Source organism: Nicotiana attenuata, unplaced genomic scaffold (assembly GCF_001879085.1).
Source record: "Nicotiana attenuata strain UT unplaced genomic scaffold, NIATTr2, whole genome shotgun sequence".
Classification (NCBI taxonomy): Eukaryota; Viridiplantae; Streptophyta; class Magnoliopsida; order Solanales; family Solanaceae; genus Nicotiana; species Nicotiana attenuata.
Genome location: NW_017672730.1, coordinates 39523 through 46581, shown reverse-complemented (window position 1 = coordinate 46581; position 7059 = coordinate 39523).

Here is a 7059-nt window from a genome sequence, read left to right as displayed (position 1 = left end):
TAGTAATTACATTTGGACCGACTAGTAAGTGTCGAAGTCGACCTCTCATCTCTACGTTCTTGTAGATTAGTACGGGAGTACTTATTGTAGTACACATATTTTTGTACTCATGCTACACTTGCTGTGAGTTTTTTTGTTGCACAGGCACATGTACCTCTAGTGGCCTAATGGGTGTAGCAGCATGGATGATACGGAGACTTAGGTGAGCAGCACTTCTCGAGACAATCCGTAGCCAGTAGAGTGACTTTCAGATTACTGTATTTACTTTCTGTCCAATTTGTATTCCGGACGGTTGTTGTATTACATTGTTTTCTAGAAATAGCTCATGAACTTGTGACACCGGGTTCTGGGAAGATTATGGGATTGTTCAATATTAAATTTATTAAAGACATCATCTTATTTCAATGAATTTTATTATTTATTGTTTAATGCATAAAAGGAATGATTTCAATAAATACTAAAATGGGAATTTGATTAACTTCTTGGTGTTGGCTTGCTTGATAGTAGTGTCCGGCGCTATCACGACCCTTAGTGAATTTTGGATCGTGACAATTTTGGTCCAAATAAATATTATGGGCTAATATAATTGAATTAATTATATAAGTCCAATATATATGGATTAAATAAATAAGTCTCAATCCATTGGGCTAGCCCATTTAATTGGGCTAAGTGATGAGCCCACTTCATTAACCCACAATGTCATCTTCCTAGAGGCCCAGTTTGGCGCCACGTGCCAAATGACGTGGCGCGCCAAGACAAACGGAACATCCAATAGGATTGTGGCATGTGTCAAAATGACAAGGCATGCCAAGTCAAATCAAAAGGCCGATGAAATTGCGCCACATGTACAAGTGACATATCTAGGCCAATCAAATGCGGCCTTGTCACGCTTCAATCAGATTGGTCGGAGAGAGTTTGTTCTCATCACAACTCTTCCCTTCCACAACTATAAATAGGGGTCTTCATAACTCAAAAAGACACCAGAAATTATAACAATAAGTAAGAGAGAGCTCGTGGATCAAACACTGCGGATTTCTCTAAAAGCTACAAGTGTTCAAGTGTTATAAGGATTAAAAGAACAAGACGAAGATTCAAGAACAAGTTGTAAGCCCTTGGATTAAAAATACGTCAAGATCAAGATCAGTCCTCAAGCACTTGGATTAAAATAAAATAAAATTTCAGATTAAGCTCAAAAGCTCTTTTATTTACTGTTGAATAGTAGAATCAAAGGATTCATAGAGATTGTAACACTCAAATATTTGAAATAAAATACTACGATTGTTGCAATATTTTTCGGTCTTGATTTTAATTTTCTCGCCCGCAATTTCGGTCTTGACACTTTGTCATTTTAGAAAATCAAGAGAGACTTAATTTTTTTTTTAATATTGCCCTTAGTTATTAATTGTTCTACAATTAAAAGGCACACAAAATAAATAGGATATAAAGGAGCTAATAAGGGATAGATTAGTTATATTACTTTTTTCATTAATATTTTTGAATCTTATCGTGACAACTAAAAAGCCCTGTTTAGGCCAAGCTTACTAAAATTCGACTTTATTTTTAAAAAATTAAGTTTTTTTTACAAAAGTTGCTTTTGGTGTAAAGAAACTTATGTTTGACTAAGTAATTTAAAAAGTACTTATGAGTAGCAATTAACGTTTGACCCTAAACTTTTTAAAAAGTGATTCTAAGTGATTTTCTACAAAAGTTATTTTTTTCAGAAAAGTGCTTTTGGGAAGAAGCTACTTTCTTTGCCTCTAGTCAAAATATTTTTTTTTCCTTCTATAAGCTTGGCCAACCACCTTAACTTTGATGAAAAAAAGTATTTTTGGCCAAAAAAAAACTCTGCAAACGAACTATCTATATCTATATCTATCTATCTATATTATTATAAAAGCACAAATGTTAGGAAGCTAAATATTGAGAGACAAAAATATCCTCGACAAATTGATCGATCTTTTTGCCCTTTAAAGTTAATATTCGGGTTTGTAGCAAAATAATCACGAGGCACAACCAAATACGTAGCAAAATAAGATGACACATAGGAGTATGTAGACCCTGGATCAAACAGAACTGATGCATCTCTAGTGCAAACTAAAATCGTACCTGTGATAACTGCATCGGATGCCTCAACCTCAGGCCTGGCTGGGAAAGCATAACATCGGGGCTGGGCCTCACCACTCTGAACTACATCCCCGGGACGGCCTCCTCCTGGCTGGCCTCTACCTCTAGCGACATGACCTCCACCTCTACCGGTCTGACCTCGACCTTTAACACCTCCACCTTCACCTCTAGCTGCTTGACCCCTACCTCTAGCTGGCCGAGCGGGCTGTGGAACACCCGGTGCCTGAACCATAGCACGAGAACCTTGATGCTGAGAGCTGCTCGAGGCTCGAGGGCAAAATCTAGCAATGTGCCTCAGATCGCCACAAGTATAACAAGTCCTCGGCTGCTGGGACTGCTGACCCTGAAACTGACCCTGACGGCCTGAGTAACCACCCTGAAAACTCTGGAGCAGAGGTGCACTGATAGGAGCTGGTGATGCACTCTAGGGTAGCTGATCCGAATACTGCATATGAGAACCACGACCACCTGGAGCACCATGAGAAGCCTGAAGTGCTGAATGAAACGGCCTGGGAGGATGGCCTCTACCAAAAGAATCCCTGCCTCCAGACGAGGCACCACTGAATCGACCCGAATGACGAGGCCTTTTGTCAGACCCCTGACCACCCCCCTGTGATAGAACCATCTCAACTCGCCGGGCCACATTGACCGCATCCTGAAAAGAAATCTCGCTCCCTGTCTCCTTAGCGATCTGCAACTAAATAGGCTGAGCGAGTCCCTCAATGAACCTCCTCACTCTCTCTCTTTCTCTCTCTCTCAGTGGGAAGTATAATAAGAGCATGACGGGCCAAGGCAATAAATCTGGTCTCGTACTGAGTGATGGTCATAGAACCCTACTGGAGACGCTCAAACTGCCTCCGATAGTCCTCCCTCTGAGTGATAGGAAGAAACTTCTCCAGAAATAGCTGAGAGAACTGATCCCAAGTCAAAGCCGGTGACCCAGCTGGTCTAACCAAACAATAGTCCCTCCACCAAATCTTGGTGGAACCTGACAGACGAAAAGCAGTAAAGTCGACCCCATTGGTCTCCACTATCCCCATGTTCCAAAGAACCTCGTGACAGCTGTCCAAATAGTCCTGGGGATCCTCTGAGGATGTACCACCATAAGTAGTAGTGAATAGCTTGGTGAACCTGTCCAACCTCCACAAAGCATCATCAGACATAGTTGTTCCATCACCGGTCTGAGCTACCACACCCGACTGAACTACTCCAACTGGCTGAGCTGCTGGAGTCTGAAACTGAGGAGCCATCTGCACCGGAGTGCGAGTAGCGGGAGTCTGTGCTCCTCCCCCAGCCCGAGAGACGACTGGTGCTACAGGAAGTAAGCCTGCCTGGGCGACACTCTCCACAAGGCCCACTAGACGGACCAGAGCATGCTGGAGAACCGGGGTAGCGATGAACCCCGTCTGGGACCTGAGCTAGCCCTGCTGGAACGGTCTAGGCTGGAGCCTCCTCCTCAAACTCTACCTGAGGCTCCGCCGCTGGTGCTGCTGCCCTGGGCTGAGCCCTGCCCCTACCTCGGCCTCTAGCACAGCCTCGGCCTCATCCTCTACCCCTCGTAGGAGCTGCCACTGGGGGCTCGGGCTGCTGATCAGTGGATGAAGAAGCACGTGTTCTCGCCATCTGCGAAAGAACAGAGTAGAAGTTCAATTAGCATTGAGAAGTCAAATCACACGACAGAGGAGAATAGATGTGAAGTTATTCCTAAACTCTGTAGCCTCTGGGGGATAAGCACAGACGTCTCCGTACCGATCCCTCAAACTTTACCTAGCTTGTTCGTGAATTGTGAGACCTAGGCAACCTAGTGCTCTGATACCAACTTGTCACGACTCGGATTTCTCACCCTCGGGAGTTGTGATGGCGCCTACTCGTGAAAACTAGGCAAGCCAACTATTAAGGTTCTACACATTATCAATCAACCCAAACAATTATAAACAGTAACTATAGCTAAACAAATGAAAAGCGCGGAAGAGTTAAAATAAATCCAAGTACTCCAATACATGTCTACCCACGAATCTGGTGTCACAAATTCACGAACACTACGAATTTCTACAAATACTAGTCTGAAAAGAAAAGTACAACTGTTCTCGGAATGAAAAGAGACAGCAGAAAGCTAAAACAAGGAAGGGGGACTTTAGGCTCTGCGGACGCTAGCAGATCTACCTTGGTCTCCCTGGACTGAAGGCAGCTACCTCAGCTACTCACTGGGTCCGGTACCGAAATCTGCACAAAATAGTGCAGAGTGTAGCATCAGTATAACCGACCACATGTACTGAGTAGGTGTCGAGCCTAACCTCGGCGAAGTAGTGACGAGGCTAGGACACGACAATCATATATACCTGTGCAGTTAAATCATATACAAACATAAATCAACAGAATAAGGCGGGAAGGGGACATGCTGCGGGAAATATCAGACTCTAACAATAAACCAATAAGGAAGCATAATGAACATCATATCTATATCAACAAGAATAATGAAACGGTAACACATGCACGACATCACCCTTCGTGCTTTTACTCTCATCCTCACCATATGAAACAACAGAAACGACACGGCATCACACTTCGTGCATACCTCTCAAAATCATGGCACGACATCACCCTTCGTGCATTATTCCTCACAATATCGGCACGGCATCACCCTTCGTGTATTAACTCTCAAATCATGGCACGGCATCACCCTTCGTGCATTAACACTCACAATATCGGCATGGCATCACCCTTCATGCATTACACTCACTCACAATACCATGCACGACATCACCGTTCGTGCTTTAAACTCTTCCTCACCCAAACACTAGAAACAATACGTCCCGGCAAGGGAATCAACAGTATCAACAATAACATCCCGGCAAGGGAAACAATAATGTCAACAATAACATCCCGACAAGGGATTCATCTATAACCAATCTCGTTTTCAACAATTACTTTATAAAATGAAACTCAACTTGAGCCAATACTCAACAATAGTCAATTACCAAGAAACTTTCATATGCTTTGTTCAACATTAATAATCATCAGTTTGAGCAAGATCGATACATAATAAAACCACAAACATCATGATATAAGACTCACAAGCATGATTGACACCAACGTATAGATACTTGTCACCACACCTATACGTCGTACTCATACTAACACATAGCATATAAGACCACTACTCCTATTCTCTCTAGCTAAGGTTAAGCCAAACACTTACCTCGATTCCACGGACAAGATTAAGCCTCAACTACCGCTTTACCTCTCGGTTCCACTTTCAATTCGCGTGTATCTAGTCATAATTTACTTAATAACATCAAATGCTAAATAAACCAATTCTAATGCATGAAAATAGATTTCCCAATGATTTCCCCAAAAAGTCAAAACCCGACCCCGGGCCCGCTTGTCAAAACCCGAAGTTCGAACAAAAATCCGATCACCCATTCACTCACGAACTCAAATATGCAATTAGTTTTGAAATCGGACCTCAAATTGAGGTCCAAATCCCCAAAATTTGAAAATCCTAACTTCTACCCAAAAACACCCAATTTCCCATGAAAAACCCTAGATTTTGAAGTGAAATCATGTAAAAAAAATGTGATAGATTGAAGAAAATAAGTTAGAAATCGTTTACCTATGATTTAGGGAAGAACTTGCTCTTGGAAAATCGCCCTTAGGAGTTTAGGTTTTGAAAAAGTTGTAAAATGAAGAAGAATCCCGTCAAAATTCCACTTAACAGGTCACAGATGTCGCAATTGCGATCAGGGGTTCGCAATTGTGAACCCTGGGAATTTCAGCTATCTCCGCAATTGCGACTACTGGGAATTACTGAGAACTTCGCATTTGCGAAGAAATGCTCGCAAATGCGAGCAAGGCTGGCCAGAGCATATTTCGCAATTGCGATCGTCCCCTCGCAATTACCACACTGACATACTTCACAATTGCGATCCCTGATCTCGCAATTGCGAGATCAGAGGCCAATACTAGAACTAAAACCTGCAACAATTTTTCCTAAATCCAAAATACCCCGTAGCCTATCCAAAACTCACCCGAGCCCTCGGGGCTCCAAACCAAACATGCACACAAGTCTAAAAACATCAAAATAACATCAACAACTACGAATTCAACCTAAAATTCATGAAATTTCTATTTTCTCAACTAAAGGTCCGATTTATACCAAATCAACTCCGATTCTTACCGAATTTCACAGATTCGACTTATTTATTATTTTAAATCCGTACCGGGCTCCGGAACCAACATACGGGCCCAATACCATCAAGAACACGCATCATTTCATTTCAAAAAGCCTTTATATTTTCCAGCAAATAATTTTCTTTAAAAATTCTTTTCTCGGGCTAGGGATCTCAGAATTTGATTCCGAGCATACGCCCAAGTCCCATATTTTACTACGGACCCTATGGGACCGTCAAATCATCGGGGGGGGGGGGGGTCCTTTACCAAGAATGTTGACCAAAGTCAACTTTAATAAATTTAAAAGGCCAAATTCATTATTTTTCTTAAATTTCACATAAAAGCTTTCCGGAAATACGCCCAGATTGCGCACGCAAATCGAGGTGAGACAAAAAGAAGTTTTTAAGGCCTCGAAACACAGTTTTGACTTCTAAAACAAGAGATGACCTTTAGGGTCATCACATTAGGATCTTGAATTATATAATCTCTCAATATTTAATCATTATTCATTAATCATGAATTTTAGTTTTAATTTTACCCTATAAAAGAGAAAGACAAAAGAATATGAGAAATGCTGGAAAAAGATATATAACTGGAAAAGATTTGATTTTTTCAAGTTACTTTCATTTTCCATCTAATAGAAGTTTTTTTTGGTTAATTTTTACAGTACTTTACAAGTAATTTTGAAATATATATATATATATAATAAAGGTTTTGATGCAACACTTAACTGAAAATTTGTAACTTAGTTAAAATATAGTGTGG